Below are 9,669 nucleotides of genomic sequence, written 5' to 3'. Positions count from 1 at the left end.
AGCACCATCGGAACCGCCGTGAGCTCGTCGTCGTTTCCCCTCTCGCCCCACGCTCTCCCGTGCATCGTAGCCTCGTTCCCCACCAAGGCCGAGAGCTTCTCACCGCCGGTCATGTCGTCGCCGTCGCTGTGGTGTCTGATCCACATGCTCGAGCTAGGATTCGAGCTCCTGGAGCCTCCAGGAGTGCGATGAGCCCTCCAGCTGCCCTCCCCGTTCCCTAGAGCCATCGCTCGTAGAAGGCCGAGCTTCGGCCGCCGTTCCGGCTCGTCGCCGGCGCCTCTCCCGGCGACCCTAGCCACCCCTGATGCCCCTGCCAGATCGGCTACTTCGCCAGCTTGCCGTAGCTGCAAACCGCGTTCGAATTGGTGCTGTGCAGCGCCGTTTAGGTCGCCTCCGGCGAGCCCTCCGCCGCAAGCTTGGTCGCCGGCGACCAACCTCCGGTGGGGGTCGACGTGGCAAAGCTAACCCAGCAGCTTAGGGGCTTAATCACTCGCTGACAGTGGGCCCAAGGCCAAGTCAAACCCCAATTAGGACTGGTCAGCGCGGGATTAGTCCCAGAGAGGCTGACCAGTGGGTCCCCCGTGTCAGGTTTGACCTGAACAGGGCGGCTGACTTGCTGACGTCAGTCTGATGCAATAAATAGAATTTCCAGTATAAAACTAATTCCAGGAAATTGCTAAAACTTGTAAAAATCATAGAAATTAATCTGTAACTCCAATGAAAATAATTTATATATGAAAAAGTATCAGAAAAATTCAAGGATTCTGATTGTGCTATTTTCAACTATGTTTGAAAAAGTTACAGAACCCTAAATTGTGGAATAAGGAATAATTCAATTCTTAAAACCACTTTTTAAATGGAATTTGCAAAAATATTCAAATTTCATTATGATTGCAATGATCACACACTGTCCTAGTTACAAATCAGTACCATAACATGACATCTCATGCAAGCTAACATCAAGTTGATCTGAGCATCAGGTCGAATCAATTAAATCGGTAACCGTGAATACCCCGTTTGAATTGCTATTCGAATGTGATTCAAATCAACTCTAAACCTAATACATGTTGATAATATTAACTTATCACTTTGCATTCTCATGCCATGCTCATGCATCATTTTGATTGCATATGATTGTTATTGAATGTTGCCACTCATTTCGGTAGGCTCCGCAACCCCGGATTCCACCGAATATCCGTCTCACGGATATCGTTCCTCCTCTGAGCAACAAGGCAAGCAACCCCTTTGATCATTCCGATAATTCCCATGTTCCTGCTCCTGCACTTATTTATTGCATTAGGATCAAATGCTTCAACTGCTTTTGCCACGTTAGTTGAACCCACTTCCTTTGCATGACCTAACCTTGTCACAGTAAATAGCCGAACCTTGCAACCTAGCATACCTGGTAGTTGCTTGAGCTATGATGTGCCTTATCCTGCTATGCATGCTATGCCTACAGTTGTGTATGGTCTGTCATCTGGGAGATGATCAGAATTGTGGAATGTGTTCGGTGAGCAAAGGTTGTGTGTTGAACTTGATTTGGTAAAGGTACCGGTGAAAGGCTGTGTAGGAGTACATGGCGGGTTGTTTCATTGGAACCGTCCTTAGGAACTGAGTTCCGTGTATGTAATCCAAGACTAGATACTACCACATGCTGGGCCCTGAAATATGACCCCACTCGGCCTATTAATCGCTTAGTACTCGGTCCAGGAGTTGCAAGTAGTTTCTGGTGTTTATAGTAATGCTGGAGGCCGCGCATGGTGCTGACCTGAGAGGTGGACCGTGATGCGGTAGGCAGTGGCACGGTGTACCAAGTGGCACCCGGATGGTGGGCTTGGGAACCCCGCGCACATCGTTTGAGGCCGTGGCGGAAACCTCGGCCGGACATCCGTACGGGTTACTCTCAGATAGGTGATAAACCTGGACTAAGTACTAGTGTGGTTAACGGTCGTGGCCGACTCCCTCGCTGGGCTTCCGCTTGAAGGTTGCCGAGGTGCATGACGTACACATGGCGATAAGTGGCCAGTGCATGTGTGACGAAGTACACCCCTGTAGGGTTATGATCTATTCGAATAGCCGCGTCCGCGGATATGGACTACTTGGAGACATATGTTGTTCATAGATAAATTCAATGGCTACTCATAAAATTGTCAAGATAAGCGTGAGTGTCGTGGACGGCATTTCCGTTTGGAGACGGAATGATTCCACGATTGTGTATTGTTGTGGTGTTAGTGGACTCATGTGCGAGAAATCAAGTTGTCAAAATTATTTAAAAACGCAAGTTGTCTAGCCACGAGTCAAATGCTGGCTTTCCGCATGAGACCCCACAATACCCTTTGATACCTTGCATGAGTAGTTAGTTCTCATAAAGTCTTGCTGAGTATTTCGTACTCATGTTTCCTTAATAAATGTTGCAGAGGTTGCTAATGACCCTAATGGAGGGTTCTTCGTAGACATCGACGACGACGAGTAGCTGGTGTCCCAGCTACGATCTGGCCCTATGTTGGATCTGTAGTATAGTCAGGCCATGTGCCTTTAGTTGCCCTGTCTGTACTCAGACAGTTTAAAACTCTTCCGTTGGCTTGTAACTGAATGACTGCTATTACGGGTCGTGAGACCCTTAATGTGTAATATTATGTGTGTGGCTCTTCCGAGCCTCTTAAATAAAGGTTGTATGTTTATGGTTATGTTGTGATGCCATCGATGTATCTATACATATCGGTATGCCATGCGTACGTGTGTCGTACTTGATACGTATGGGGTTCGAATACTTAGTCGTGAACTTTAGTAGCACTCCTTACAAGGAAATGCCCCTTTGTAATCCAACGAGCCTTGATAGTTCGCTACTGCTCCAGACACAATGGTTGACCGACATGTGTCCTTCTTAGCTGCCGTGTCTGTCCCCTTTGGGGAAATGTCACGCGATGTAATGGAGTCCTTGTAGCTTGCTACGACTCGTCTACATTCGCTGATGACCAAGACCTGCTTTGTTGGGTCATGTATGCGTATCCTTGTGCGGTACGACCACTTTGGTTTATGACTAGACATGTCAATTCGGGTTCTTTGACATTGGACTGCTAGCGACACCTTCGCATACGTGAGTCAAAAGACGCAAACGGTCCCGGCTAAGGTATGGCTGCAGCCGTGGAGTTAACCATGCGTGAGACCACAAAGGGATGCGATGTGTTACAGGCTGGATTCCTATGGCTTAGGATCGGGGTCCCGACACTAAGACTCCATTCTCCGGAACAATGGAGCATGCAAGTGACTTGTTGGAGATCATACATACTGATGTATGCGGTCCAATGAGTGTGGAGGCACGCAACGGATATCGTTATTTTCTCACCTTCATTGATGATTTGAGTAGGTATGGATATATCTGATTGATGAAGCACAAGTTTGAAACGTTTGAAAAGTTCAAGCAATTTCAGAGTGAAGTTGAAAATCATCGTAACAAGAAGATCAAGTTCCTATGATCTGATCGAGGGGGTGAATATGTGAGTTTCGAGTTTGGTGCTTGCTACGACAACAAAAGTCCTTCCCTGGCGCGTAGGAATTCTTCTTGTTACTTCTCTGGTTTGCATCAGTTTTCCCTTGAAGAAGAAAGGGTGATGCAGCACAGGAGCAGTAAGTATTTCCCTCAGTTTGAGAACCAAGGTATCGATCCAGAAGGAGGGCCTCGTCAAGTCCAAAGTACCTGCGCAAACACAAAGAAGCTTGCACCAACACTTCAAAGGGGTTGTCAATCCCTTCAAGATTGTTTGCAAAGTGAGATCTGAAGGCGGAAAGAGCAACGAAGTAAAAAGTGTAAAGTTGAAAATATGGTGTGGAGTAGACCCTGGGGGCCATAGTGTTCACTAGAGGCTTCACTCATAATAGCAAATATCATGGTGGGTGAACAAATTACTGTCGAGCAATTGATAGAACCGTGCAAAGTCATGACGATATCTAAGGCAATGATCTAGCATATAGGCATCACGTCCGAGACAAGTAGACCGATACTATCTGCATCTACTACTATTACTCCACACATCGACCGCTATCCAGCATGCATCTAGTGTATTGAGTTCATGACGAACAGAGTAACGCTTTAAGCAAGATGACATGATGTAGAGGGATAATCTCAAACCAATGATGAAAACCCCATCTTTTTACCCTTGATGGCAACAACACGATGCGTGCCTCGCTACCCCTTTTGTCACTGGGTGAGGTCATCGCACGGTATGAACCCAAAACCAAGCACTTCTCCCATTGCAAGAATCATAGATCTAGTTGGCCAAACAAAACCCACAACTCGAAGAGAATTACAAGGATATGAAATCATGCATAAGAGAGATCATAAGAAACTCAAATAAGATTCATAGATAATTTGATTATAAATCCACAATTCATCGGATCTCGACAAACACACCGCAAAAGAATATTACATCGGATAGATCCCCATGAAGATCATGGAGAACTTTGTATTGAAGATCCAAGAGAGAGAAGAAGCCATCTAGTTACTAGCTATAGACCCGTAGGTCTATGGTGAACTACTCACGCATCATCGGAGAGGTCATGGTGTTGATGAAGAAGCCCTCCGTATCCGAATCCCCCCTCCGGCAGGGCACCAGGACGTGCCCCAGATGGGATTTTGTGGAGACAGAAGCTTGCGGTGGCGGAAAAGTAATTGCAATGGTCTCTTGATTTTTTTGGGAATAATTGGGAATATATAGGCGCAAGATCTAGGTCAGGGGACCTCCAGGGGGCCCACAAGCCTGGATGGCACACCCCCCTAGCCGCGGGGTGGGGGCTTGTGGGGCCCATAGGGCTGTTCTGGCTTGGCTCCCAAGATCTACGATCTTCTTCCATTCCAAAAAAAAATCTTTTCGGGGATTTTCTTCCATTTGGACCCCGTTTCCAAATCTCCTCTTAAAGGGGTCAAAAACATGAAAAAAACAGGAACTGGCACTTGGCACTGAGTTAATAAGTTAGTCCCAGAAAATAAATAAAAGGCATGCAAAACATCCAAAGTTAGACAAGATAATAGCATGAAATCATCAAAAATATTAGATACGTTTGAGATGTATCAAGCATCCCCAAGCTTAACTCCTGCTCGTCCTCGAGTAGGGAAGTGATAAAGAATGAATTTTTGATGTGGAATGCTACCTAGCATAGTTGTCCTTTGCAACTTCTTTCACGTGGGATGAATGTTCAGATCCGTAAGATTCAAAACAATAGTTTGCTATTGACATGAAAATAGTAATACTTCAAGCAAACTAGCAAAGTAATCATGAACTTTCAAAATAACAAGGCCAAAGAAAGTTATCCCTACAAAATCATATAGTCTGGCTATGCTCCATCATCCTCACACAACTAATGAAATCATGCACAACCCCGAAATTGGCCAAGTAATTGTTTTCGCACTCTTACTTTCTCAAACTTTTTATAACTATCACGTAATACATGTGCGCGAGCCATGGATATAGCACTATAGGTGGAATAGAGTGTGGTGGTGGTTGTGAGACAAAAAGGAGGAGATGGTCACACTGACTCGGCATATCAATAGGCTATGAAGATGCCCATTAATAGATATCAATGTGAATGAGTAGGGATTGCCATACAAGAGATGCACTAGAGCTATAAGTATGTGAAAGCTCAAGAGGAAAACTAGTGGGTGTGCATCCAACTTGCTTGCTCACGAAGACCTAGGGCAATTTTGAGGAAGCCCATCATTGGAATATACAAGCCAAGTTATAAAACGTAGATTCCCACTAGCATATGGTAGTGACAAAGCAAGAAGCTCTCAATCATGAAGAACATGGTGCTAACATGAAGCACAAGTGTGGAAAAAGATAGTATCATTGTCCCTTCTCTCTTTTCTCTCATTTCTTTTTTTTATTTTGGGCTCTTAGGCCTCTTTTTTTTCTTTTCTCTTTTTTTTTGTTTTTGGGCTCTTTGGCCTCTTTTTTTATTTACTCACATGGGAAAATGCTCTAATAATGATGATCATCACACTTTTATTTACTCATAGCTCAAAGATCACAATGATGATGACTCCATAGGAAATGCCTCCGGCAGTGTACCGGGATGTGCAATGATCTAGTATGATCATGCAATGGCAATATGAGAGTGACGACACAAGTCATGAGATGGAACGGTTGGAGTTGCATGGCAATGTATCTCGGAATGGCTATGAAAATGCCATAGTAGGTAGGTATGGTGGCTGTTTTGAGGAAGGAATTTGGTGGGTTTGTGCACCGGCGAGAATTGCGCGGCACTAGAGAGGCTAGCAATGGTGGAAGGTGAAAGTGTGTTTAATCCATGGACTCACATTAGTCATGAAGAACTCACATACTTATTGCGAAAGTTTTTATTAGTAATCGAAACAAAGTGCTAAACGTATACTCCGAGGGGAAGGGTTTGTAGGTGTAAACCATCGGGCGATCCCGCCCTCAACACAAAGGATGACAATCGATAGATCAATTATGCCCCGACTTCCTAACATAGCGGTTCACCATACGTGCATGCTACGGGAATCACTAACTTCAACACAAGTATTTCTAGATTCACAACACCCTACTAACATAACTCTCAATATTACCGAATCCACGTCTCAAAACTAATTGAGAGGAATCAACACTTCTCTTTCTATTCAATGCACATGAAGATGGAGGTTTTTGCATCATCTTTGGGTACCTAGCACATTTGGGACTACTTTCATAGCATAAGCCAACTTCCAAATCACGCACCGCCATGCTCTATAGATATAAGTGAAGCACAAGAGCAAAAGTATCTAGCTCAAAAGATATAAGTGAAGCACTAGAGCAAAAGTATCTAGCTCAAAAGATATAAGTAAAGCACTATGAGAATTCTAGCAAAATCACGATGAGTGCATGTATCTCTCTCAAAAAGGTGTGCAACATGGATGATTGTGACACAACAAAAAGAAAATACTCCTAAGATACAAGACGCTCCAAGCAAAACACATATCATGTGGTGAATAAAAATATAGCTCCAAGTAATGTTACCGATGGATTGAAGACGAAAGAGGGGATGCCTTCCCGGGGCATCCCCAAGATTAGGCTTTTTGGTGTCCTTGATTTTCACTTGGGATGCCTTGGGCATCCCCAAGCTTGAGCTCTTTCCACTCCTTATCTCTTTGTCCATGAGAACGTCACCCAAAACTTGAAAACTTCACAACACAAAACTTAAAGAGAAACTTGTGATAACATTAGTACAAAAAAACAAACTACCACTTCTTTTGGTACTCTAGCAAACTTGAATTCCATCTATATTGATGATGGGCTACTATATTCTCACTTTTCCATGGCTAGTACCCCACGATACTAACCATAGTTTCATCAAAACAAGCAACCAACTCAACAAAAACAGAATCTGTCAAAAACAAACCAGTCCGTAGCAATCTGTATACTTCGTATACTTCTGGTACCTCAAAAAATCTTAAAAATTACTACGGTCTGGGGAAAAATCATATCAATCAGCAGCAAAAATAATCAACTCAAAAAGCTCTTTCTTAATAAAAATGGAAAATCATCTCGTAAGCGAAAAGTTTCTGTCTTTTTCTAGCAAGATCGAACAACCATTACCAATACTAGTCATAAAGGTTTTGCTTGGCTCAAACACAAAAAGAAACACTAAAAACACAATCACAACAAGCGCTATTGTTTAACGCCCTTAGCTAGGCATAGAAGCGACAGAATCACGTATCGTCGTCTTTGGTGCTCAAACCATAAGTGGACCTCATCATGGATTCATAAGGCAATCTTATTTTCTTTCTAGGAAAGTGTTCCATGCCCTTAAAGGAAATTAAAATCTAATATTCCCTTCCTTCATATCGATGATAGCACCAATAGTACTTAGGAAAGGTCTACCAAGAATAATAGGGCATGTAGGATTGCAGTCAATGTCAAGCACAACGAAATCCACGGGTACATAGTTCCTATTTCCAATAATAAGAACATCATTGATCCTTCCCATGGGTTTCTTGATAGTAGAATGAGCAAGATGCAAATTAAGAGAACACTCTTCAATATCATTAAAACCCAGAACATCACATACAGACTTTGGAATCACAGAAACACTAGCACCCAAATCACACAAAGCATTGCACTCATAGTTTTTGAATTTGATTTCGATGGTAGGTTCCCACTCATCATGAAGCTTTCTAGGGATAGAGACTTCCAATTCAAGTTTCTCTTCAAGAGCTTTTATCATAGCTTCGACGATATGATCGGTAAAGGCTTTGTTTTGGCTATAAGCGTGTGGAGAATTCAACATGGATTGCATCAAACAAATGCATTCAATCAAGGAGAAACTATCATAATTGAATTCCTTGAAATCCACGGTAGTAATTTTATTACTACTCAAAGTTTTAACATCTTCTTCTCCACTTTTAATGCTTTTAGCATCAAGATAGATGGACTCCGAATCCTTGGGGCACTTTTCAACCAAAGTGGATTCATATCCAGCCCCATAATAATTAGGTTTGACACAAGAAAAAAAAGATTCAATGGGAGTCACACCAAGCACTTTAAGATCTTCGTGATTGTCATCACGAGTTTCAGGTTTAGCAGCCATTTTATTGACTAAAGTAGCTTGCTTATCAGAAATCTGGCCCACTAGCTTTTCAAGAAGAGAAAACTAGGAATTCAGCGCAAGGAATTATTTGGCCATATCATCAACTTCTCAACTCATAAAAGCCAGAAAATAATTTTGCTTCTTCATCTCTCTACGGAAGTACCTATTATATTCAAACTATGTAGACATGAAGCCTTTCACACTAGTTTCAATCTCTTCTAACTTCGCAAAGTGAGCATCAAAATCCCTTAGTGGGGCCATTCGGGATTTAGCAGGCAAGCAAGCACACAAGCAAACAAAAGGCAGGCAAGAAAAAGGGCGAACGAAAAGGTGAACGAAAAAGGAAAATAGGTGAAGTCGGGGAGAGGAAAACGAGAGGCAACTGGCAAACAAAGTAAATGCAAGAGAGGAGTTTGTGACACCTACTTGGATGAGTTATTGACTTGATCTTCCTCCCGGGCAACGGCGCCAGAAATTCTTCTGCTACGGCAACAAAAGTCCTTCCCTGGCGCGTAGGAATTCTTCTTGTTACTTCTTTGGTTTGCGTCGGTTTTTCCCTTGAAGAGGAAAGTGTGATGCAGCACAGGAGCAGTAAGTATTTCCCTCAGTTTGAGAACAAAGGTATCAATCCAGAAGGAGGGCCTCGTAAAGTCCAAAGTACCTGCGCAAACACAAACAAGCTTGCACCCAACGCTTCAAAGGGGTTGTCAATCCCTTCAAGATTGTTTGCAAAGTGAGATGTGAAGGCGGAAAGAGCAACGAAGTAAAAAGTGTGAGGCTGAAAATATGGTGTGGAGTAGACCCTGGGGCCATAGTGTTCACTAGAGGCTTCTCTCATAATAGTAAATATCACGGTGGGTGAACAAATTACTGTCGAGCAATTGATAGAACCGCGCAAAGTCATGACGATATCTAAGGCAATGATCTAGCATATAGGCATCACGTCCGAGACAAGTAGACCGATACTTTCTGCATCTACTACCATTACTCCACACATCGACCGCTATCCAGCATGCATCTAGTGTATTGAGTTCATGACGAACAGAGTAACGCTTTAAGCAAGATGGCATGATGTAGAAGGATAATCTC

Source organism: Hordeum vulgare, chromosome 6H, assembly GCF_904849725.1.
Source record: "Hordeum vulgare subsp. vulgare chromosome 6H, MorexV3_pseudomolecules_assembly, whole genome shotgun sequence".
Taxonomy (NCBI): Eukaryota; Viridiplantae; Streptophyta; class Magnoliopsida; order Poales; family Poaceae; genus Hordeum; species Hordeum vulgare.
The sequence above is the reverse complement of the archived record's forward strand: the minus strand, read 5'-3'. Positions refer to the sequence as shown.